The sequence below is a fragment of the Hyla sarda genome, chromosome 8 (assembly GCF_029499605.1).
Source record: "Hyla sarda isolate aHylSar1 chromosome 8, aHylSar1.hap1, whole genome shotgun sequence".
In the NCBI taxonomy this organism is placed as follows: Eukaryota; Metazoa; Chordata; class Amphibia; order Anura; family Hylidae; genus Hyla; species Hyla sarda.
Genome location: NC_079196.1, coordinates 78791064 through 78816155, shown reverse-complemented (window position 1 = coordinate 78816155; position 25092 = coordinate 78791064).

Below are 25092 nucleotides of genomic sequence, written 5' to 3'. Positions count from 1 at the left end.
GAGCCCCATTCGAGACAGGGATCAATGTGAGTGGTGATAATCTCTGTACAGCACTGCAGGTAGGTTTGTGCTATATAAATAAAGGAATTATTACTGTATTGTAAAGATCTACAGGACTGTGCTGCCTCTGTCTGTAATATGGAGAGGAGGGAGGCTACTTCAGTGCTTTTGAGTATCTACATGCAGACGGTTCCCTGACTTTACATTATATTTTTGATAAAAAGACAACAATACAGTTTAACCACTTAAGGACCTAGGGCGTATGGATACGCCTTGACGTCCTGGTACTTAAGGACCCAGGGCGTATCCATATGCCCGTGGGAATTTCGTTCCCCGCCGCGCCGGGCGGGGACCGGGCCGGGGTGACTGCTGATATCAATCAGAGGCGACGACCAATAGCAGACCGGGGGCGGGGGGGTTAACTTTCGTTTTCCCCGTCCTGCCCACCCACAATAGGCGGGGCAGAACGGGGAACTGAAGGGGACTGGGCGCCGACATCCACTTACTAATCCGGAGGCTGCGGCGACGGTGATCGGCGGGCGGCGTGACCTGCGTCATAAGAGGACGGCTCCTGGGTTCCTACGGAAGCCGGTAAGTTGATCTGGAGGGCTACAATCTGAGACTGTGGTCTCTAAACTGTAGCCCTCCAGATGTTGCAAAACTACAACTCCCAGCATGCCCAGAGAGCTGTTTGGGCATGCTGGAATATGTAGTTTTGCAACAGCTGGAGGGCTGCAGTTTGAGACCACCATACAGTGGTCTCTAAACTATATCCCTCCAGATCTTGAAAAACTACAACTCCTAGCATGCCCACATAGCTGTTTGTTGTCTGGGCATGCTGGGAGTTGTAGTTTTGCAACATCTGGAGGTCCACAGTTTGGAGATCACTGTGCACTGGTCTAAAAACTGTAGCTCTCCAGATGTTGCAAAACTGCAAATCCCAGCATGCCCAGAAAGCAAACAGCTGTCTCGGCATGCTGGGAGTTGTAGTTGGGTACCTCCAGCTGTTGCATAACTACATCTCCAAGCATGCCCTTCGGTGATTAGTACATGCTGGGAGTTGTAGTTTTGCAACAGCTGGAGGCACACTGGTTGGAAAATACTGAGTTAGGTAACAGAACCTAACTGAAGGTTTTCCAACCAATGTGCCTCCAGCTGTTGCAAAAGTTCAACTCCCAGCATGCACGGTCTGTCAGTACATGCTGGGAGTTGTAGTTTTGAAACAGCTGGAGGTTTGCCCCCCCATGTGAATGTACAGGGTACATTCACACGGACAGGTTTACAGTAAATTTCCTGCTTCAAGTTTGGGCTGCGGCAAATTTTTCGCCACAGCGCAAACTCCTAGCGGGAAATTCTCCGTAACCCGCCAGTGCGAATGTACCCTAAAAACACTACACTAACACATAATAAAGGGTAAAACACTACATATACACCCCCTTACACTCACCACCAATAAAAATTAAAAACGTCTTGTACGGCAGGGTTTCCAAAACGGAGCCTCCAGCTGTTGCAAAACAACAACTCCCAGCATTTCTGGACAGCCACTGACTGTCCAGGCATGCTGGGAATTTAGCAAAAGCTGGAGGCACCCTGTTTGTGAATCACTGGTGTAGAATACCCCTATGTCCACCCCTATGCAATCCCTAAATTAGTCCTCAAATGCGCATGGCGCTCACTCACTTCAGGAGGCCTGTCGTATTTCAAGGAAACAGTTTAGGGCCATATATGGGGTATCGTCGTACTCGGGAGAAATTGCACTACAAATTTTGCGGGTCTTTTTTTCCTTTTACCGCTTGTGAAAAGGAAAGGTTGGGGGCTACACCAGCCTGTTAGTGTAAAAAAATGAAAATGTTTACACTAACATGCTGGTGTTGCCCCATACTTTTTATTTCCACAAGCGGTAAAAGGAAAAAAAGACCCCCAAAATTTGTAACGCAATTTCTCCTGAGTACGGAAATACCCCAGATGTGGGCGTAAAATGCTCTGCGGACGCACAACAAGGCTCAGGAATGAGAGCGCACCATGTACATTTGAGGCCTAAATTGGTGATTTGCACAGGGGTGGCGGATTTTACAGTGGTTCTGACAAACGCAAAAAAAATAAATACCCACATGTGACCCCATTTTGGAAACTACACCCCTCACGGAACGTGACAAGGGGTATAGTGAGCCTGAACACCCCACAGGTGTTTGACGAATTTTCATTAAAGTTGGATGGGAAAATGAAAAAAATTATATTTTTTCACTAAAATGCTGGTGTAACCCTAAATTTTTCATTTTCACAAGGGAAAATAGGAAAAAAGCCCCCCCAAATTTGTAACCCCATCTCTTCTGAGTAAGAACATACCCCATATGTAAATTTAAAGTGCTCTGCAGGCGAACTACAATGCTCAGAAGAGAAGGAGTGCCATTGGGATTTTGTAGAGAGAAAATTTGTCCGGAATTAAAGGCCACATGTGTTTACAAAGCCCCCATAGTGCCAGAACAATGGACCCCCGACACATCTGACCCCATTTTGGAAACTACACCCCTCACGTAATGTAATAAGAGAATTTACGCCCCACAGGTGTCTGACAGATTTTTGGAACAGTGGTCCGTAAAAATGAAAAATTTAATTTTTAATTTGCACAGCCCACTGTTCCAAAGATCTTTGGGGTGTAAATACTCACTGCACCCCTTATTAAATTCTGTGAGGGGTGTAGTTTCCAAAATGGGGTCACATGTGGGGGGTCCACTGTTCTGGCACCACAGGGGGCTTTGTAAACGCACATGGCCCCTGACTACCATTCCAAATGAATTCTCTTTCCAAAAGCTCAATGGCGCTCCTCCTCTTCTAAGCATTGTAGTTCGCCAGCAGAGCATTTTACGTCCTAACATGGGGTATTTCCATACTCAGAAGAAATGGGGTTACAAATTTTGGGTGTCATTTTCTCCTATTACCCCTTGTAAAAATGTAAAATTTTGGGGAAAACTGCATTTTAGTAAAAAAAAAAAATTTTTTCATTTACACATCCAAATTTAACGAAAAGTCGTCAAACACCTGTGGGGTGTTAAGGCTCAGCGGACCCCTTGTTACGTTCCTTGAGGGGTGTAGTTTCTAAAATAGTATGCTATGTGGGTATTTTTTGCTGTTCTGGCACCACAGGGGCTTCCTAAATGCGACATGCCCCCAAAAAAACATTTCAGCAAAAGTTGCTTTCAAAAAGCCAAATGTGACTCCTTCTCTTCTGAGCATTGTAGTTCGCCTGCAAAGCATTTTACATCCTAACATGGGGTATTTCCATACTCAGAAGAGATGGGGTTACAAATTTGGAGGGGCATTTTCTCCCATTACCCTTTGTAAAAATGGTAAAATTGGGGGAAAAACTGCACTTTAGTGTGACATTTTTTTTTTCCATTTACACATCCGATTTTAAAGAAAAATTGTCAAACACCTGTGGGGTGTTAAGGCTAACTGCACCCCTTGTTACGTGCCTTGAGGGGTTTAGTTTCCAAAATGGTATGCCATGTGGTGTTTTCTGCTGTTCTGGCACAAAAGGGGCTTTCTAAATGTGACATGCCCCCCAAAAACCATTTCAGAAAAATTCACTCTCCAAAATCCCATTGTCGCTCCTTCCCTTCTGTGCCCTCTACTGCGCCCGCCGAACACTTGACATACACATATGAGGTATTTCCTTACTCGAGAGAAATTGGGTTACAAATTTGGGGGGCTTTTCTCCTATTACCACTTGTAAAAATTCAAAAACTGGGTCTACAAGAACATGCGAGTGTAAAAAATGAAGATTTTGAATTTTCTCCTTCACTTTGCTGCTATTCCTGTGAAACACCTAAAGGGTTAACACACTTACTGAATATCATTTTGAATACTTTGAGGGGTGCAGTTTTTATAATGGGGTCATTTGTGGGGTATTTCTAATATGAAGGCCCTTCAAATCCACTTCAAAACTGAACTGGTCCCTGAAAAATTCCAATTTTGAAAATGTTGTGAAAAATTTGAAAGTTGCTGCTGAACTTTGAAGCCCTCTGATGTCTTCCAAAAGTAAAAACATGTAAACTTTATGATGCAAACATAAAGTAGACATATTGTATATATGAATAATTGTATAATTTATTTGGAATATCCAAAGCAGAGAGCTTCAAAGTAAAAAAATTTTCAATTTTTTCATCAAATTTTGGAATTTTTCACCAGGAAATGATGCAAGTATCGACAAAATTTTACCACTAACATAAAGTAGAATATGTCACGAAAAAACAATCTCGGAATCAGAATGAAAGGTAAAAGCATCCCGGAGTTATTAATGCTTGAAGTGACAGTGGTCAGATGTTCAAAAAATGGCCGGGTCCTTAAGGTATATTTGGGCTGGGTCCTTAAGGGGTTAAAAAACAATGCTAACCCTAAGCCACTTTACTGCTGAATTTAAACCAAGAACCTCAAGTGGACAGTGCAAATCGCTGAACCACCATGCTGACCTACAGACACACTTAATTAACATGAGTCCTGTATTTCCTTGCCTGTAGAGTAGGTGGAGGTACATTTTGAGAGGAGGGTGTGAAGCTGATTGTGAAGTCAGGACTACTAACCGATGCAATATATTTGGTATTGCCATGTGCAGAATTGTCCAAAGCTTAAAATTTTTATTTTATTTTTGAAATTTTACCTACTGAACAAAGAAAACACTTCATTTTTGTTGTGAAGTTCACTGTGTACATACTTTCTATTTCATTCCACAAATAAGTTTTTAGGGTTTTGCCATAGATTTTGTGGTAAAATGAGTGATGTCCTGTAGATGGAAAATGTAAATACTGATGGCTATTAGAATCCAAAGAGGAAAAACCAGAAATTAAAAAATTAAAAAACTGGCACATTTATTAAGGGGTTAAAATTTGTAGTAGAAAGTCTTGAGTACCAGACCATCAATGGCACCCTCTTCAACAATGGTGGATGACAGTACAGGTCACACTGCTAGCAATGAACCTAGCCTTACATTAAAGGTGTACTTCTTTTTAAAATCAACTGGTGCAAAAAAAAGTTAAACAGATTTGTAAATTACTTCTGTTTAAAAATCTTAATCCTTCCAGTACTTATCAGTTGCTGTATGCTCTACAGGAAGTTCTTTTCTTTTTAAATGTATTTTCTGTCTGACCACAGTGCTCTCTGCTGACACCTCTGTCCATGTCAGAACTGTTCAGAGTAGGAGCAAATCCCCATTGTAAACCTATCCAGCTCTGGACAGTTCCTGATATGGACAGAGGTGTCAGCATTGAGCACTGTTGTCAGACAGAAAAGAAATTGAAAAAGAAAAGAACTTCCTGTAGATCATACAGCAGCTGATAAGTACTGGAAGGCTTAAGATTTTTAAATAGAAGTAATTTACAAATCTGTTTAACTTTCTGGCACCAATTGATTTAAAAGAAAAAAAAGTTTTCACCGGAGTAACCCTTTAACCTGTTGGGGACCAAGGGCATACAGGTACGCCCTTGCTCCCTGGTACTTAAGGACCAAGGTACGCTCGTGGGAATTTTGGTTCCCGCCGCGTGCTGGGCGGGGACCGGAGCAGGATGCATCTGAAATCATTAAGCAGGCATCCCGTGACAATGCCTGGGGTCCCCCCCATGTCAGCGACCGCCACAAATCGCCGATCATTTCAGATTGGCGATTTGCGGTGATTCCGGGTTGATCGGGTCTCTGGTGACCTGATAGCCCAGAAAATAGGAATAATCGGAGCTGTCAGAGACAGCTCTGACCATCCTTAAGGATAGGAGCGAGGTGGCAGGGGTGCGACTGACCAGCGAATTGCAGGGCAGGGGCGGGGGGTGACAGTTGAGATCCCCCGCGGACAGAGCGGGGGAAGATGGTGGCAGGTACCTTCGTTACGTGGGGACTGAGGACCCCGGAACGGCGAGTGGAGCAGGAGAGGATCGGCAGGCAAGTGGAGGCAGCGTCAGGGGCAGCAGGGAAGATAACTGTAAAGTGATCTTCACTGCTGCTTCTAGGAGTTTCAAAACTACAACTGTGCAGTGGTCTCCAAACTGTGTCATTCCAGATGACAGAATTACTACTCCCAGCATGCCTGGACAGTCTCAGCATGCTGGGAGTTGCAGTTTTGCAACATCTGGAAGGGCACTGTTTGGAGACCACTATACAAACTGCAGCGCTCCGGATGTCAATTCAAAGCATGCCAAGACTGTCCAGGCATGCTGGGAGTTGTAGTTCAGCAACATCTGGCCCTTCAGATGTTGCCGAACTACAACTCTCAGCATGTCTGGGCAGTCTGGGCATGCTTGGAGTTAAAGTTCTGCAACATCTGGAGGGCTACAGTTTGGAGACCACTACACAGTGGTCTCCAAACTGTTCTCCTCCAGTTGTTGCATAACTACAACTCCCAACATGCTCTTTGCTGCCTGTGCATGCTGGGAGTTGTAGTTTTGCAACAACTGGAGGCACACTGGTTGGGAAACATTGTCTGTTTCCTAACTCAGTGTTTCCCAACCCGTGTGTCTCCTGCTGTTGCAAACCTACAACTCCCAGCATGCACTGACAGACCGTGCATGCTGGGAGTTGAAGTTTTGCAACAGCTGGAGGCACATGGGTTGGGAAAAACTGAGTTAGGAAACAGACAGTAGTGCGGATACACTGCGGTAGTCTGTTAGCTAACTCAGTGTTTCCCAATCCCAACCAGTGTGCCTCTAGCTGTTGCATAACTTCAACTCCCAGCATGCATGGTCTGTCAGTGCATGCTGGGAGTTGTAGTTTTGCACCGGCCCCTATGTGAATGTACTGGGTACATTCACATAGGCGGGGGTTTACAGCAAGTTTCCCGCTTCAAGTTTGAGATTCTGTAAATCTTTCGCTGCAGCAAGAAATTCACTATACCCCCCCGCCCGTGTGAATGTACCCTAAAAACACTACACTAAACTAACCCTAAATAAAGAGTAGAACACTACATATACACTAAACCCTTACACTGTCGCCCCCCCCCCCAATAAAAATACATCTTGTACGTCAGTTTTTCCAAAATGGAGCCTCCAGCTGTTGCAAAATAACAACTCCCAGTATTGCCGGACAGCCATTGACTGACCAAGCATGTTGGGAGTTTTGCAACACCTGGAGGCACCCTGTTTGGGGAAAACTGACGTACAGTATTTTTGGTGGAGGAGGCAAGTGTAACGCTTGCATCCGTTTACATTCCTATGAAAATCCCTAATTTAGGCAAAAAATGTGCATGGCGCTCTCTCACTTCGGAGCTCCTGTCGTATTTCAAGGCAACAGTTTAGGGCCACATATGGGGAATCTCTGTACTCGGGAGAAATTGCGCTACATATTTTTGGTGGCTTTTTCCTCCTTTTACCCCTTATGAAAAGGTAAAGTTGGGGTCTACACCAGCGTGTTAGCGTACATTTTTTTTATTTTTTACACTAACATGCTGGTGTTGCCCCATACTTCATTTTCCCTAATTTTCCCTAATTTGCATAAGAGGTAAAAGGAAATTAAGACCCCCAAAATTTGTAACACAATTTTCTCCCAAGTACGGAAATACCCCATATGTGGACAGGGCCGCCGTCAGGGGGGTACAGCCAGTTCTCCAGTAAGGAGCCTAAGCTCCTGGGGGGCCTGGGCCCCCGCTGCACCCCCCTGCAGCTGCCGCAGCACAGAAGCAGGGGACCGCTGTCTACACAGCGGTCTCCTGCTTCCATGGCCGGTCCAGGATGCATTAAACTATAAGCAAGTCTTACAGACGCACCTATAGTTCAATGTGGCGCTCGGGCTCGGCTGATTGACAGAGCGAAGAGCCATTGGCTCCTCGTCCTGTCAATCACTGTCGTGGTCCACCCACATTATCCAGGCGCCGACAAGAGGCCCGGGCTTCCGTCCTCTGCGCTCCGGCACATGAATTAATCATCATGCTCCGGAGCACAGACCAGAGAAGAAGAAGGAAGAGAAGAGGCTGTGTTTTTTTTTCCTATTGTTACCTAAGGGGGCTACATATTCCTACCTAAGGGGCGCTGCTACATATTCCTACCTAAGGGGGCTACATATTCCTACCTAATGAGGGCTGCTACATATTACTACCTAAGGGGGGTTGTTACATATTCCTACCTAAGGGGGCTACATATTACTACCTAAGGGGGCTGCTACATATTCCTACCTAATGAGGGCTGCTACATATTACTACCTAAGGGGGTTGTTACATATTCCTACCTAAGGGGGCTACATATTACTACCTAAGGGGGGCTGCTACATATTGCTACCTAAGGGGGGCTGCTACGTATTCCTACCTATGGGGGGTTGTTACATATTCCTACCTAAGGGGGCTACATATTCCTACCTAAGGGGGCTGCTACGTATTCCTACCTATGGGGGGCTGCTACATATTACTACCTAAGGGGGGCTGCTACATATTACTACCTATGAGGGGCTGCTACATATTACTACTGTATATGGGGGCTGCTACATATTACTACCTATGGGGGCTGTTACATATTCCTACCTAATGAGGGCTGCTACACATTACTACCTAAGGGGGGTTGCTACATATTCCTACCTAAGGGGGCTACATATTCCTACCTAAAGGGGGCTGCTACATATTACTACCTAAGGGGGGCTGCTACATATTCCTACCTAAGGGGGGCTACATATTCCTACCTAAGGGGGGCTGCTACATATTCCTACCTAAGGGGGCTACATATTCCTACCTAAGGGGGGCTGCTACATATTCCTACCTAATGAGGGCTGCTATATATTACTACCTAAGGGGGCTGCTACGTATTCCTACCTATGGGTGGCTGCTAGATATTACACCATAAGGGGGGCTGCTACATATTCCTACCTATCGGGGGCTGCTACATATTACTACTGTATATGGGGGCTTCTACATATTACTACCTATGGGGGCTGTTACATATTCCTCCCTATGGGGGCTGCTACATATTACTACTGCATATGGGGGCTGCTACATATTACTACTGTATATGGGGGCTGCTACATATTACTACTGTATATGGGGGGATGCAACTATATACAGGGGGACCTACCTCCAGGGAGTAAACCCTACTTATAGGGGGCTGCTACTGCATACAGAGAGTAACTATCTACAAGGGGCAGCTATCTACACAGGGACCTACCTACAGGTGGTACCTCCCTACTCTGGGCACCTGTGTAATTAGGGAAACTGTGAAGGGACCTGTCTACTTTCTGGAGGAGGCTCACTACCTAATGTGTGGCGAATGGACCTACCTACTCTTCCCCAACCCACTTTTCTAGCCACTCTATTATTACTGTATGGAACATTATAGGTGCAGGAGAAGTGCGGAACCTAAAATATTTGTCTGGCAGGTTCTGTGGAGACGAGTTGTGAAAGGAAGAAGTCATCTGGGCCAGAAGGAGGAGAAAAAGGAAAGTGAACGACTCCGATCAGAGAAGATGGTAATTGATGTAACTACGTAATCCCTTATCTGGTCTGGAGAGCCTGTGTAGATCTGATATGTATCACAATATGGTCACTGTATGGGGGGAATATTTCCTCCTTGTATACTGAGAATATTGGTCTCAGTATACAGGATTTGGTCAGTAACCGTATGATGGTAATATGTATAGTGATAATATTCCTCCTTGTATACTGGTAATATTGGTAGTATTGGTATCAGTATACAGGATTTGGTTAGTAACAGCATGATAGCAATACAGTATGTATGATGATAATATTCCTCCTTTCTTCCCCATTGAACTAAAGGGCTCTTGTTTTACTTGTCCAGTGGTTTACATTTTTTTTTTTTATTGATGAGTGGGGGGCAGGCCTTGAGCTCTATAAGGGGCCCCAAAATTTCTGATGGCAGCCCTGTATGTGGACGTAAAATGCTCTGCGGGCACACAACAAGGCTCAGGAGTGAGAGCGCACTATGTACATTTGAGGCCTATACTGGGGATTTGCACAGGGATGGCTGCTGGTTACAGCGGTTCTGACATAAACGCAAAAAAAAAATACCCACATGTGACCCCATTTCGGAAACTACACCCCTCACGGAACATAACAAGGGGTACTGTGAGCATTTACACCGCACAGGTGTCAAACAGATTGTATGTATTTTTTGTATGTATGTATTTTTCATTTGCACAGCCCACTGTTACAAAGATCAGTCAAACGCCAGTGGGGTGTAAGTGCTCACTGCACCGCTTATCACATTCTGTGAGGGGTGTAGTTTCTGAAATGGGGTCACATGTGGGTGGGGGGGGGGTCATTATTCTGGCACCACAGGGGGCTTTGTAGACACACATGGCCCCAGACTTCTATTCCAACCAAATACTCTCTCCAAAATTCTATTGTCGCTCCTTCCCTTCTGAGCATTGTAGTGCACCTACAGAACACTTTACATCCCCATATGAGATATTTCCATACTCGAGAGAAATGGGGTTACAAATTTTGGGGGACATTTTCACCTATTACCCCTTGTAAAAATGAAAAATTTGGGGTAACATCAGCATTTTAGTAAAAAAAATAAAATTTTTCATTTTCACTTCCAACTTTAAAGCAAAGTCGTCAAATACCTGTGGTGTGTTAAGGCTCACTGGACCCCTTGTTACGTTCCTTGAGGGGTGTAGTTTCCCAAATAGTGTGCCATGTGAGGTGTTTTTTGCTTTTCTGGCACCATGGGGGTTTCCTAAATGCAAAATGCCCCGCAAAAACCATTTCAGCAAAGTTCGCTCTCCAAAATCCCATTGTCGCTCCTTCTATTCTGATCCCTCTAGTGCACCCACAGAGCACTTTACATCTACATATGAGGTATTTCCTTACTCAAGAGAAATTGGGTTACAAATTTTGGGGGCTTTTTCTTCTTTTACCCCTTGTAAAAATAAAAAATATGGGTCTACAAGTCTACAACTTGTTAGTGTAAAAAAATGAAGATTTTGAATTTTCACCTCCACTTTGCTGCTATTCCTGTGAAACACCTAAAGGGTTCACAAACTTTCAGAGTATCATTTTGAATATGTTAAAGGGTGCAGTTTTAATAATGGGGTCCATCATGGGGTATTTCTAACATAAAGACCCTCAAATTCACTTCAAAATTGAACTGGTCCCTGAAAAATTCTGATTTTGAAATTTACTTGAAAAATTGGAAAATTGCTGCTGAACTTTGAAGCCCTCTGATGTCTTCAAAAAGTAAAAACTTGTCAACATAAAGTAGACATATTGTATATGGGAATTAATATATAATTTATTTGGAATGTCTATTTTTCCTACAAGCAGAGAGCTTCAAAGTTATAAAAATGCAAAATTTTCTAATCTTTCATGAAATTTTTTATTTTTTCACCAAGAAATTATGCAAGTATTGACCAAAATTTACCACTACCATAAAGTAGAATATGTCACGAAAAAACAATCTCGGAATCAAATTCATAAGTACAAGTATCCCAGAGTTCTGACAGTGGTCAGAATTGCAAAAAATGCTCTGGTCCTTAAGGTCAAAATGGGCTCGGTCCCCAAGGGGTTAAGGCTGGGTTCACACATAGTTTTTTTTTGTCAGGATTTGGGTCAGTAGTTTAGCAGTGCTATAAAACAGGCTCTTAAAAGCAGCACAGACACAGACTTTAAACATTTAACCCCTTTCATGTAAACCTATCAGACTATATACTGTTTATTATAGTTTAGCATAGTTTTAGTTCTTTGTAATCAATAATCTGTGTGAAATGTTTTAGTCTGAGACGAGACTCCCTCCTCAGCTGGTGATAAGCTAAGCTGGTCGTCACTCATGCCTGTCTCTGACGGTGGGGGTGCTCTGCTCCAAGGATGGGTTGAGTAGCTGGACCCATCATGGGAGTCCCAGCAGTCAGACCCCTTGTGATCAGACACTGTGGATAGGAAAATGTGTTGTTCCCCGGACTACACCTTTAGGGTGTACTCACACATACAATATCTTGGGCATTTTTGTGCAGGAATTGAAGCTGCAGACTTGAAGCTGTTTTCAGTCATTTAGTTTCCATTGAAATCTGCAGCTTCAAATCCTGCACATTAAATAGGTATGTATTTGTAAATACACCCTTTATGGACTAATAGGCAACCATCTTAGAAAGAAAATAACACACATCACTCACTTAGACATTGGCAGGGCATCCATTTGTGGAGTGGAGGAGGGTAAACTGATGTGTAATCTGTGAGGAATTCCCAGAACAAACATTTGTTATCTGGACCCCTGAACCTGACTACAGTCTTGCTTTTTTGCTGTATCTCCTGAGATTCTTTCTTCTTTTTTTAACTACCCCATCCCCCCTCCTTGAAATTTCCCTGTAGTCACCAAAGCTTTTGTTTATTCATCAGCCAAATCCACCTGTGCACAAACAGGTTTAGAGCCCCAAACATGCACAATTCTCATACACATGGAATTGTGTTAGATCAAATGTAATCTTATAGGGTTACAAATAAATCAGGAGTGCACATTATTATGTCATGTAACCTCACATTTAAAATCCACTGTATAGCCCTGGCCTCATGCACAAAGTCATATTCTACAGAGCCATAATGCATTGCCAGTACAAGTATAGACCCTCATTTCAGTCACTTTAACATGGCAGTGTTTTGATCAGTATTTTGTGTATTTGTCAGACAAACCAGGAGTGGAATCTAGGCAGAGAAAAAAGATTTGCAACTCTTCCATGATTTAGACTGACATCTTTTACACAGAGATATATGCATGTAGTATGCTGCCTTCTGATTCTATATATATATATATATATATAGAGAGAGTTATTTATTTTTATGAGCATTGTTACTAAATTCAGTTGTGTTCAGTAAAGATTCGTAAAGTAAAAACTGGATCAGAACTTAAGCTTGCTGCATTTCTGAAATGTGACCAAAACACTGGAAACAGATACCAAATGAAGCACAATAACAGCTTCTATATAAAAAGTAATACTGTTTTGCAAAAAACAGAAGTTAAAATTTAAGTAGTTAATTTGTTTTCCCTTAGTCTGTCAGCAGCACAATGATGGGGTAAATCTCCGCCCCTGTGAGCTGCAGGACCTAGGAATTTTTAATAGTAAACTCAAAACACATGCCCCACAGGGCATAAAACACCCCTCAGAGAGAGGCACTGTGAGTTCTATATAGCAAGAATAATTTGTTACATAAAACGGGTGGGAACCTTGTGCTGCTGACAGACTAAGGGAAAACAAATTAACTACTTAAATTTTAACTTCCCTGTCATCTGCTCAGCAGCACAATGATGGGAATTTACATTGCATAACAAAGGGTGGGATTACATGTTAACAGAATCAATAACAGATCTGACAAAAGAAAAATTATCAGAGGATACATCATCTAACATATAATGTTTAAAAAAAGCTAAAGGAGTGCTCCAAGAGGCACTCTGGCAGATATGATCTAAAGGTACTGAGCCTCGCTCAGCTCTAGAAGTAGATAAGGCTTTGGGTGAGTGTGCTGTAAACTCAGGAGGCATCCTTTATGCAATCACATAGCCAACGCACTATAGTGGGCTTGGAAGATTTCATTTTGAGCCATGATACAGAATTAATAGATTTTCATCTTTCCTAAAGGAACTGGTTCTGTCAATGTAGATCTGGAGAGCTCTAACAAGATCTAGATTGTTCAGATGGTTTTCTTCTCCAGCCGAAGAATCCGGAATATACCTAGGTAAACAGATTAACTGTTTACGGTTAGCAAAGGAAGGGACCTTAGGAGAAAAATTAGGTAAGTATCTTAATAATACTCTATCCAACAAAAAACCTGTGCAAGGCTCAGATTAAACAAAGGCCTGGAGCTCTCCATCTCTTTTTGCTGTTGTAATCGCCAAAAGAAAAGACACTTTCATGGAAAGATATTTTAAGTCTACTTCCTGTAGAGACTAAAAGGGGGAAAACAAAGAAGTTTGAGGACTAGGCTTAGATCCCACGTAGAAACAGGCTTGACAATCTTAGGACGTAGCCTGGTGACTTCTTGACTTCAAGAATCTGGAACAGTCTTTGTCCAAGAAAGGCAGACATCACAGAAATCTGTACAGAAAGAGTATTAGGAGATAGTCCTTTGTCAAAGCCATCCTGCAAAAATTTAAAAATTTGAGCAGTTGCAGGAGTATTAGCATCAATTTGCTTGGCAGCACACCAACCAAGGAAGATATTTCTGACTCTGGCATATGATTTATTGGTAGCATCACTCCTAGAGTGAGATAGTGTATTTAATATGCGGTCCGAGAAGCCCTGGGCTTTTACAGTGAGATAGTGTATTTAATATGCAGTCCGAGAAGCCCTTGGCATTTAGTATGGACCTATCAACCTCCAAGCCGTCAGGTTGAAAGATGCCAGGTTGCGGTAGAGCTGAGAGAACCAGGATCTCTTGGGCCAAAACGGGATTACCGCTATCACAGATGCCCGATCCTGTTTGACTTTCATTAATACCCTCGGTATCATTGAAGTCGGCGGAAAGATGTAGGCTAGATTGAACTTCCATGGGATAGACATTGCCTCCACTACCCAAGGCTGATCCTGTGATAAAGGGAGCAAAAGTGAATTAGTTTGGTGTTGTGTTTGATCGCCATCAAGTCGATCTCTGGAAGTCCCCAGCGGTGACAAAGCTGCTGAAAAATCTCTGGACATAGACACCACTTCCCCAGAACTGTGAGCTATCTGCTCCGGCGATCCGCCAAAGTGTTCTGAGCCCTTCTGATGCGGACAGCAGATAACCTCATTATCCTGGATTCCACCCAGTTGAAGATCTTTCCCACTTCCTGAAGAAGCGAACTGAATCTGGTACCTCCCTGTTTGTTGATATGGAACACCATGACCATGTTGTCCGACTTGATCCGGACTGCCTTCTTCAAGAGGAGAGGTTCAAAATGCTTCAGAGCATAAAATATGGCTCTCAACTCTTTGGTGTTGGAGGAAAGAGCCAGTTCCTCTGGACTCCAGTCCCCGGAAATCATGACATCCAACATGCGGGCGCCCCAACCTGAGCCGGAGACATCTGTAGTAACAATTTTCCAGGTTGGATCAATTAGAGGCATCCCATCTCGTATTTTGGTCCACCAACGGAGAGATTGTCTGGTGTTGGATGAGAGAATGTGTAGAGAGTACAAGTCTGAAAGTGACCGGTTCCAGAGGCACAGGATTTCCGATGGAAGGGGCCTTAGATGCGACAGGGTCCAAGGTACAGCTTCTGCTGCAGAGGACAGAAGACCCAGGAAGCTCATCAGGGTCCTGAAAGAGACCTTGTGAGGTGTTCTGAGGAAGCAGTATCCTCTTAGGATACGATCCTTCCTGGCCACAGAGAGGTACACCTTCATCTCTGTTGAGTTGACGATGAAGCCTAGAAATTGCTTGGTTGTTGTTGGGGTCAAATCTGATTTCGCCCAGTTGACCAACCAACCCAAGCTCTGGAGTAAGTCTAGAGTTAGTCTGACATGGTCCAGAAGTATTGACTCTGAGCTGGCTATTAACGTCCTGTCGTCCAGATATGGGATAACTCTTATGCCTGACAATCTGAGAACCGCCATCATGGAGGACACCACTTTGGTGAACACAAAGGGAGCTGATGTGATCCGGAATGAAAGGACTTTGAACTGAAGATGAAAGGCAATCCCTCGGATTCTCACTGCAATTCTCAGAAATTTTCGATGTTCTGGATGGATAGGGATGTGAAAGTATGCGTATTTCGGATCTAGAGATGCCATAAACTCTCCCTTGGAAAGTAGAGGTTTGATGGATCTTATGGTTTCCATCTTGAACTTTCTTTTTAGAAATATATATTATAGCTCTTAGAAAGAGAGGAGGAAAAAATAATCAAAACCCCAAAAAAAGTAAACTTTCTGCGTCTTCAAGGCCAAAATGGGCTGTGTCCTTAATTCTATAAAGGGTTTGTTACAGTTTGTTATCAGAAAGGAAATTTGTTACAGTGCGTTCTCTTGAGTGACAGTCACCCAGGGCCGTCCCCACCACATTAGGAATGCAGCCACCCTCTACCACTTTAACAGGGCAATGGCTGCTGGGAGTAGACGTGCTGAGACAGTCACGTCTGCTAGAATACACCGGGCACTCCGCTGCCCGCCAATGAGGCGCAGAACAGCCACTACTGTGGAGTCGAACTGTGATGGTAACTAACTTCGGTTGGGGCCTACTGCCATATAGGGGCTATACAGGAGGGTTGGTAATCTCTACAGGGAGCATTATTACTGTTTGGGGCACTATAGGTGCTGGAAAAGTGAAGAGCTTAAAATGTTTGTCTTGCAGGTTCTGTGGAGGCAAGTTGTGGCTGGAATTAATCATCATGACATTCTGGGCCAGATGGAGAAGAAAAAGGAAAGTAACCGACTGATAGCTACCATTATATGGTCACCGTATGTGGGAATATTGATGCATTTTACCAAACTGAAGAAGAGGTTGCTACACCCAGAAACACGTTATTGTTTTTATATTTAATAAACAAGCTACTTTTATTTCACATCCCTGACTTGGTTGTGAGATTTCCTTGGACACCTGGGAGCTTATTCCAAAGGTCATTTTCTTCACTGACTATTGAGATCCACTACAGGATTTCCATTGGATACTTCCTGGGACCTCTGGGCTTGCACGATATCCACTTCCATTGTACCTCTGCATGAGGTTATATGTGTATTTGATTTGTTTGATATTTGATTTTATATGTGTATTAGAAATCTTGGGTGAGTTCCCACACTTTTTTTTTCCAGGACTTGACCCCTGGCTAGATGCCATCCTATGTGATTCTAGTGTACTCTAAAACAAAATCCATACACGAATGGAATGCTATGAGCATAGAAGTGCCTCTTGCCTGTTATGCAGGCTTTTAAAATTGATGGTCTGGCTCCAGGATAGGCCATTAATATTAGAACAGTAGGGGTCTGACTCTTTGCACCTTCCCATTAGCTAAAGGGACCACAGCACTGGTGGGAGCTACAGAATTTTTATTGTTTACATGAATAGGGCAAAGGTACAAAACCTAGTAAAGCTGGTATGAAAAGTACGCTTGTATGAAGTGCTAGTATGAACAAGGATCCTTCAAACAACTGATAGGTGGGGTTAACAAAAAGGCCATAAATGTTTTACTACCAGAAAGAGTGATGCCTTCTATGGCTAAGTTTCCAGTTGGCTTTTTTCTTGGCAGTTTTTGGAAAACTGCCACTGCAGTTTTTGAGCCAAAGCCAGACATGTATTATAAAGGAATAGGACATATAAAGGAAGGACTTACACTTCTTTTCCCTTATGGATCCACTTCTGACTTTTGCTCAAAAACTGCAGTGGCAGTTTTCCAAAAACTGCCAGAAAAAAAAAAAACAAGTGGAAACTTAGCCTATATCTGCATGCTTCAGTGGAAGGGACAATGATAAAAAGGGACAGTAATGTCCTTATTTCCAGTGAATGTTAGATCGTATTCGGTTACATTCACAATTTTTAACATTAGCCATGCAATCTGACACTTGGATTGACTAATGGCCTAAGATGAGGTCATTGCAGCGAGGGGTTAATGTTGGTGTTTTACTTCCCATTATCTCCCTTACCAGGATCCAATTACCAGCTGAGTCAGAAAGAAAAGAATGAAAAGCTCAGGTCTGAGATCAGCAAGGAGATGAACTGCAGCCACCATCCCCCCTGCATAATATATGAATTACCTACAGAGCATTCGGAAAGTTTTCAGACTCACTGTTTTCACATTTTGTTAAAATGAAAAAACAAAAATCAAGTTTCCCCCTCATAATTTTTCACTCAATACTTCATAATGTTAGGAATATTTGCTAATTTATTGAAAAAAGAAATCTAAAATATTGCATCGACACAAGTATTTAGATACTTTACTCAGTACTTAGTTGAAGCTCCTTTGGCAGTGATAGCCGCCTCCAGTCCTCTTGGGTATAATTCCACAAGGTTTATACACCTGAATTTGAGGATTTCCTGCCATTCTTCTCCACAGATCCTCTCAAGCTCTGTTAGGTTGGATGGGGACTGTTGGTGGAAGCCGTTTTCAGATGTCTTTCTACAGATCTTCCACTGGGTTCAAGTCAGAGCTCTGGCTGGACCACTTAAAGAGTCTTCCCTAAGCCATGCATGTGTTGTCTTGGCTGTGTGCTTTGTCATTGTCTTGTTAGGGTCATTGTCTTGTTGGAATACCTTTTGTTCTTTGCTCCATTCAGCTTTCTCTCAACCCTGACCAGCCACTGAGAAAAAACAACACTAAATGATGCTTCACTGTAGGGTGATATTGGACAGGTGATGAGCAGTGCCTGGTTTCCTCCAGACATGACGCCTAAAGGGATACTATGCCATTGGACATCTTATCCCCTATCCCGATCCCCCCCCCCCCCCCCCCCCCCGCAATCTCCCTTAGCACTCATTTTTGTTCAGAACATTCGGTTTGGGCGGCGATGTCACGCTACACCCCCTCCATTCATGTCTAAGGAAGGGGGCGTGATGAGCAACCACAGCCCTCACGCCCCCTTCCTTAGACATGAATGGAGGGGGTGTAGGAAATCTTGTTTCTCACATCTGAGATTCCTTTAGGGCCTTTTTTGAAAAATCTGCATGAGCTTTCATGTATCTTTAACTGAGCAAAGGCTTCTTTCTGACTATTTCACCATGAAGCCGAGATTGGTGAAGTGCGGCAGTGATAACTCAGCTTTTGGAAGTTTCTCCCATGTGAACACAGGGTCTTTGGAATTCAGCCAGAGAGACAATTGGGTTCTTGGTCATCTCTCTTGTCAAGGCCCTTCTTACCTGATTAATTAATTTAGAGGGGTGGCCAGCTGTAGTAAGAGTCCTCATTGTTCTAAACTTCTTCCATTTAATAATTATGGAGGACCCTGTGCTCTTTTGTACCCTTCTCCAAATCTGTGGCTCCACACAATCCGGTCTCTGAGCTCTACAGGCAGATATTCCCATTTCATAGATAGTTTTTTGCTCTGCTATGCATTGAGTTGTGAGACCTTATATAGACAGGGCTTTGTCTTTCCAAATCCTGTCCAATCAGCTGAATTTACCACAGGAGACTCAAATAAAGGTGCAGAAACATCTCAGAGATGATCAAGAGAAATGGGCGGAGCCAGAGCTAAATTTCAAGTGCCGTACCAAAGGGTCTGAATATTTTTTTTTACATTCTCATTATAGACTATTGAATGCAGAATGATGGGATAAAAATTTAATTTTTTATTTCATTTAGGACAACATAACAAAATGTGAAAAAGGCATTGTATATGTAAGTCCTACTACGCACTGAATGTAAAGTGAAGTAATTATATGTTAAGTAAAATCTGTATTACATTGTTTTGATTGAATGCAAATAACTATCTATAAAAATAAAATTGTTTACAGAAGTGTCTAGCATGTGGAGGTATCAGCTAGTTACTATATTTTAAGTTAACATTAAAGAGACTGGAGCTGGTATGACACATTTTGCACAAGTATGTTAGACTAAACATGAAAACCGTACTGCTAAATTGTTTTTAAGAAAGACACACACTATAAAGATATTAGACCTACAGTGGGATTTTGTAAGTACACATTCCATATTTCTTACAGCTAAAGGTGGCCATACAATTTCAATAGCTGCCAAACGTTCTTTCGGCTGATAGCTATCTCTTCCAATCTATCTTTGCACATAAACGGTCAGCACGGCTAAACGTTCCTGTGTTCTTTAGAGGAATAAATAGCTGCCAGATACCTCTGCCAGTGACTTGTCTCTCTAAAAACAATGGGGACAGGCAGTTAAAATCCAACATACCCGACCATTTGAGAGGCTGCCATACACTTAAAGGGGTACTCCGCCCCTAGACATCTTATCCCCTATTCAAAGGATAGGGGATAAGATGTCTGATCGCAGGAGTCCCGCCGCTGGGGACCTCCGTGATCTCCCTGCTGCACCCGAAGTTCGTTTAGAGCGTCGTGCAGCACCGGAGGCCCGTGATGCCATGACCACGCCCCCTCAATGCAAGTCTATGGGAGGGGGTGTGACTCCCATAGACTTGCATTGAGGGTTGTGTGGCCGTGATATCACGATTCGCCTCCCTGCATCGCCAGTCATCTGGCAAGTTCGCTCCGTGCACCGGATGTCTTGGGTGCCACAGTGGAGATTGCGTGGATCCCCAGCGGCAGGACCCCCGCGATCTAATATCTTATCCACTATCCTTTGGATAGGGGATAAGATGTTTACAGCGGAGTACCCCTTTAAGACAGTTGTCCAGTTCTGACAAAGTTGTAGAGTTTGGCCAACTTTTGCCTAAAGTGTATGAGGACTTTCAGTTCACACAAACTGATGGTGATGATACAAAAAGCTGCACATCTAAAAACATTATTATCAATCAGCAGCCACATCAGTGTAGTTATCGCTTTTTCTGCCAATTAAGGCATATTTAAGGACAGAAGGAGTTTGTAATGCTGGCAGTGGCACATAAGATAGGTGTCGGCAATGTTCAGTGAACAGCTACCTCCCAGGTGGCCCACTGGTGTTGGAAATGGCCTGGTGTGCATCACTGTAAAAGGAAGAGGGCGTTAAGCTACAGTCAAACAACTCTAACAAATAAAAGTATGGGGTGAGGAAGGGTTAACTCTCCTCACAAGACCCTGGTTCCTGAGGGTCTCCACTGTACCCTCTGTCTCATATAAGGATGCCAGTATTAGAAATGGCATTGGTTGCTCGGGGTTCACTTAAAAATGTAGGACTGTGGACAGGGCCAGACTGGGGATAAAAACAAGCCTTGGAAATTATTGCATACCAGCCCCACAGCACTGCGTCATTGTGGCAGCTTATGGCCGCAGAGCGCAGGCATATCCCTTTACGTGGCTATATATTAGTTAGGCAGGAACATAGTAGATAGTACCCCACATTAGGTGTGGGCAGCAGAATTCCCCCACATTAGGTGCAGTCAGCAGAGCTCCCCCACGAGCTAGGTACATAGTAGATAGTCCCCCACATTATGTGTAGGCAGCAGAGTTCCCCCACAGTAGGTTTACGCAGCAGAGTTCCCCCACAGTAGGTTTAGGCAGCAGAGTTCCCCCACATTAGGTGTAGGCAGCAGAGTTCCTCCACATTATCTAGGCAGCAGAAGTCCCTCACATTAGGTGTAGGCAGTAAAGTTCCCCCACAGTAGGTGTAGACAGCAGAGCTCCCCCACAGTAGGTGTGGGCAGCAGAGTTCCCCCCACAGTAGGTGTAGGCAGCATAGTCTGTCCCCCCACAGTAGGTGTAGGAAGCAGAGTCCCCCCCACAGTAGGTTTAGGCAACAGAGTCCCCCCACAGCAGGTGTAGGCAGCAGAGTTCCCCCACAGTAGGTATAGGCAGCAGAGTTCCCCCATAGTAGGTGTAGTCAACAGAGTTACCCCCCCCCCCCCACTGTAGGTGTAAGGAAGGCAGTAGTGTTCTCCCCCACAGTTTGTGTAGGCAGCAGAGTTCCCCCACAGTAGTTAAAGTCAGCAGAGTTCCCCCCACAGTAGGTATAGGCAGCAGAGTTCTCCCCATAGTAGGTGTAGGCTGCAGTGCCCCCCCCCCCCCACAGTAGGTGTAAGCAGCAGAGTTCCCCCACAGTAAATGTAGTCAGCAGAGTTCCCCCCGACTGTAGATGTAGTCAGCAGAGTTCCCCCCGACAGTAGATGTAGTTAGCAGAGTTCCCCCCCCACAGTAGGCATAGGCAGCAGAGTTCCTCCCACATTAAATGTAGGCAGCTGAGTTCCCCCCACTGTAGGTGTAGGCAGCAGAGTTTCCCCACAGTAGGTGTAGGCTGCAGAGTCTTCTCCACAGTAGGTGTAGCCAGCAGAGTCCCCCCCCCCCCACAATAGGTGTAGGCTGCAGTGTGTCCCCCCCCCCACAGTATGTGTAAGCAGCAGAGTTGCCCCCACAGTATGTGTAGGCAGCAGAGTTGCCCCCATAGTAGGTGTAGGCAGCAGAGTTCCCCCCAAAGTAGGTGTAGGCAGCATAGTTTCCCCCAAAGTAGGTGTAGGCAGCAGAGTTCCCCCCACAGTAGATGTAGGCAGCAGAGTTCCCCCCGCAGTAGGTGTAGTCAGCAGAGTTCCCGCCCACAGTAGGTGTACATCATCGGCGCCTGCACTGTGTGGGGGTGGAGGTCATGTCTCCTCTCTGTGTAGGCCGCAGATGCGGCTCACACAGAGAGGAAGTGCTGTTCCCATTGGGCAGCAAAGCACAGGCTGGCCGCTGATGGCCCACTGGGAGTTTTCCCAGTATCCCGGTTAGAGATGTCGCGAATTGTTCGCCGGCGAACAGTTCCCGGCAAACTTAGCATGTTTGCGTTCGCATCGCCGGGCGAACATATGTGTAGTTCGATCCGCCCCCTATATTTTAACATTGCAGTAAACTTTGACCCTGTGAGTCAGAGTCAGCAGACACATTACAGCCAATCAGCAGCAGTCCCTCCCTTCCAGACCCTCCTACCTCTTGCACGGACGCCATTTTAGCCTCATTCAGCATGCTGCAGGCTTAGGAAGTGGAGGGTCAGAGAAGCTGCTCCTGCTGTATAGGGAAAGCGATAGCTAGGTTGCTGCTAGGTGGTGTATTCAGGGTCCAGTTTACTTCTAAAGCACTAGTGTAAAATCTGCTTTAAGGACAGCACCCAAAAAATCCCTTTTTAGGGCTGAAAGATATCAGTCCTGGTTGGGAGGGAACCGCTGGTTAAAAGGGGTACTCCAGAATCAAACTTAAGTTCCTTCAAGCAACTAACTACTACAGTATTCAAAGGGCTGAAAGATATCAGTCCGTGTGTCTTGCAAGTTGCAACAGCTGGAGGCACCCTGGTTGGGAGGGAACCGCTGGTTAAAAGGGGTACTCCAGTATAAAATGTAAGTTCCTTCAAGCAACTAACTACTACAGTATTCAAAGGGCTGAAATATATCAGTCCGTGTGTTTTGCAACAGCTGGAGGCACCCTGGTTGGGGACCACTGCATAAAAGGGGAACTCTGCTGGCAAGCTTTTTTTCTTTTAAAGCAACTAACTACTACAACTACTACAGTATTCAAAGGGCTGAAATATATCAGTCCATGTGTTTTGCAACAGCCGGAGGCACCCTGGTTGGGGACCACTGCTTAAAAGGGGAACTCCGCTGGCAAGCTTTTTTGCTCATTGTCACACTAGTTCAAATCACATTAGGTGCGACAGTTGTGTAAATTTAAAAAAAAAACTTTTTTGGCTGTTAAATACAATCAGTCGTCACTGTCAGTTCACGTCACAGTTGCCAGTTTTTTTTGCCTGCAGGGCAAATTGTGTCACCCTAGTGCAAATCACATTAGGTGTGATAGTTGTGCAAATTAATAAAAAAAAATACCTTTTTTGGCTGTTAAATAAAATCAGTCGTCACTGTCAGTTCACGTCACAGTTGCCAGTTTTTTTGCCTGCAGGGCAAATTGTGTCATCCTAGTGCAAATCACATTAGGTGTGACAGTTGTGCAAATAAAAAAAAAATACCTTTTTTGGCTGTTAAATAAAAACAGTCTTCACTGTCAGTTCACGTCACAGTTGCCATTTTTTTTGCCTGCAGGGCAAATTGTGTCACCCTAGTGCAAATCACATTAGGTGTGACAGTTGTGCAAATTTAACCAAAAAAATGACAGGCAAAGGAAGGCCACCGTCGTGGTGCTGGGATTCCCTTTGGCCCTGGAATGGCCAGTGTTCAGAGGCCACGTACCCTGAACCCCCAAAATTCTGAGGACTTAGTTGACTGGCTATCACAAGACGCCCAATCTACTACAGCTTCCGCACGGAACCTTGATGCACCGTCCTTCTCCTCCTCTAGCTTAGCTTCGGGCACCTCTCATGCTACCACTTGCCAGCCTGCCGCCACCACCAACACTAGCACCGCAGCAGCTTTACTTGATCCGTCAGAGGAGTTATTTACACATCAGTTTGAAGGCATGAGTAATGCGCAACCATTATTGCCAGAGGATGTAGTTAACAGAGATATGTCTCAGTCAGGCAGCATTACACACATGGATGTAAGGTGTGATGATGATGTTGTACCCGCTGCTGCTTCCTTTCAGATAGCGGTGAAGGTGTTGATGATGACGATGTGTCCGTGGATGCCACGTGGGTGCCCGCTAGAAAAGAAGAAGAAGGGGAAAGTTCAGATGGGGAGACAGAGAGGAGGAGGAGACAAGTTGGAAGCAGGGGGAGGTCGTCGTAAGGAGCTAGTGGCACAGTCAGACAGCATGCATCGGCACCCGGGGTCAGCCAGATGGGACGCCAATCAACGCATGCTGTTGCCACCCCCAGAATGCCGTCATCGCAGAGCTCAGCAGTGTGGCATCTTTTTTGTGTATTTGCCTCTGACAACAACGAGGCCATTTGCAACCTGTGCCAGGAGAAACTGAGTCGTGGGAACTCCAACATCCACCTAGGCACAACTGCTTTGCGAAGGCACATGATGTCACATCACAAACGCCTATGGGATCAACACGTCAGTACAAGCAGCACACAAAGTTAAAGCCGCCATCCTCCTCCTGGTCCAGCATCTTCAGCCAGGTCAACCACTGCTGCCCTCCTTGCCCCCTCTCAACCATCCGCCTCTCCGTCGCTCGCCTTGAGCAGTTCCTGCTCATCTGCCCACAGTCAGGTGTCTGTCAAGGAGATGTTTGAGCGCAAGAAGACAATGTCTCAAAGTCACCCCCTAGCCCGGCGTCTGACAGCTGGCTTGTCGGAACTGCTAGCCCGCCAGCTTTTACTATACAAGCTGGTGGAGTCTGAGGTCTTTAAAAAATTTGTAGCCATTGGGACACCGCAGTGGAAGGTACCCGGACAAATTTTTTTTGCACAAAAGGCAATCCCCAACCTTTACTCCATTGTACAAAAGGAAATTATGGCATGTCTGGCACACAGTGTAGGGGCAAGGGTCCATCTGACCACTGATACCGGGTCTGCAAAGCATGGTCAGGACAGGTATATCACCTACACTGCGCATTGGGTAAACCTGGTGACGCTGCCAAGCATGGAATGCGTGGCTCTGCAGAGGAGTTGGTGACACCTTTTGCCACCTCCTCTACTCCTCCTACTCCATCCTCTTCCATAACATCCTCGGCCGAGTCCTCTTCCACTGCTGCGTATTGCTCCACATCACCGGCACCCCCCCAGCTCCCCAGGTGCTATTC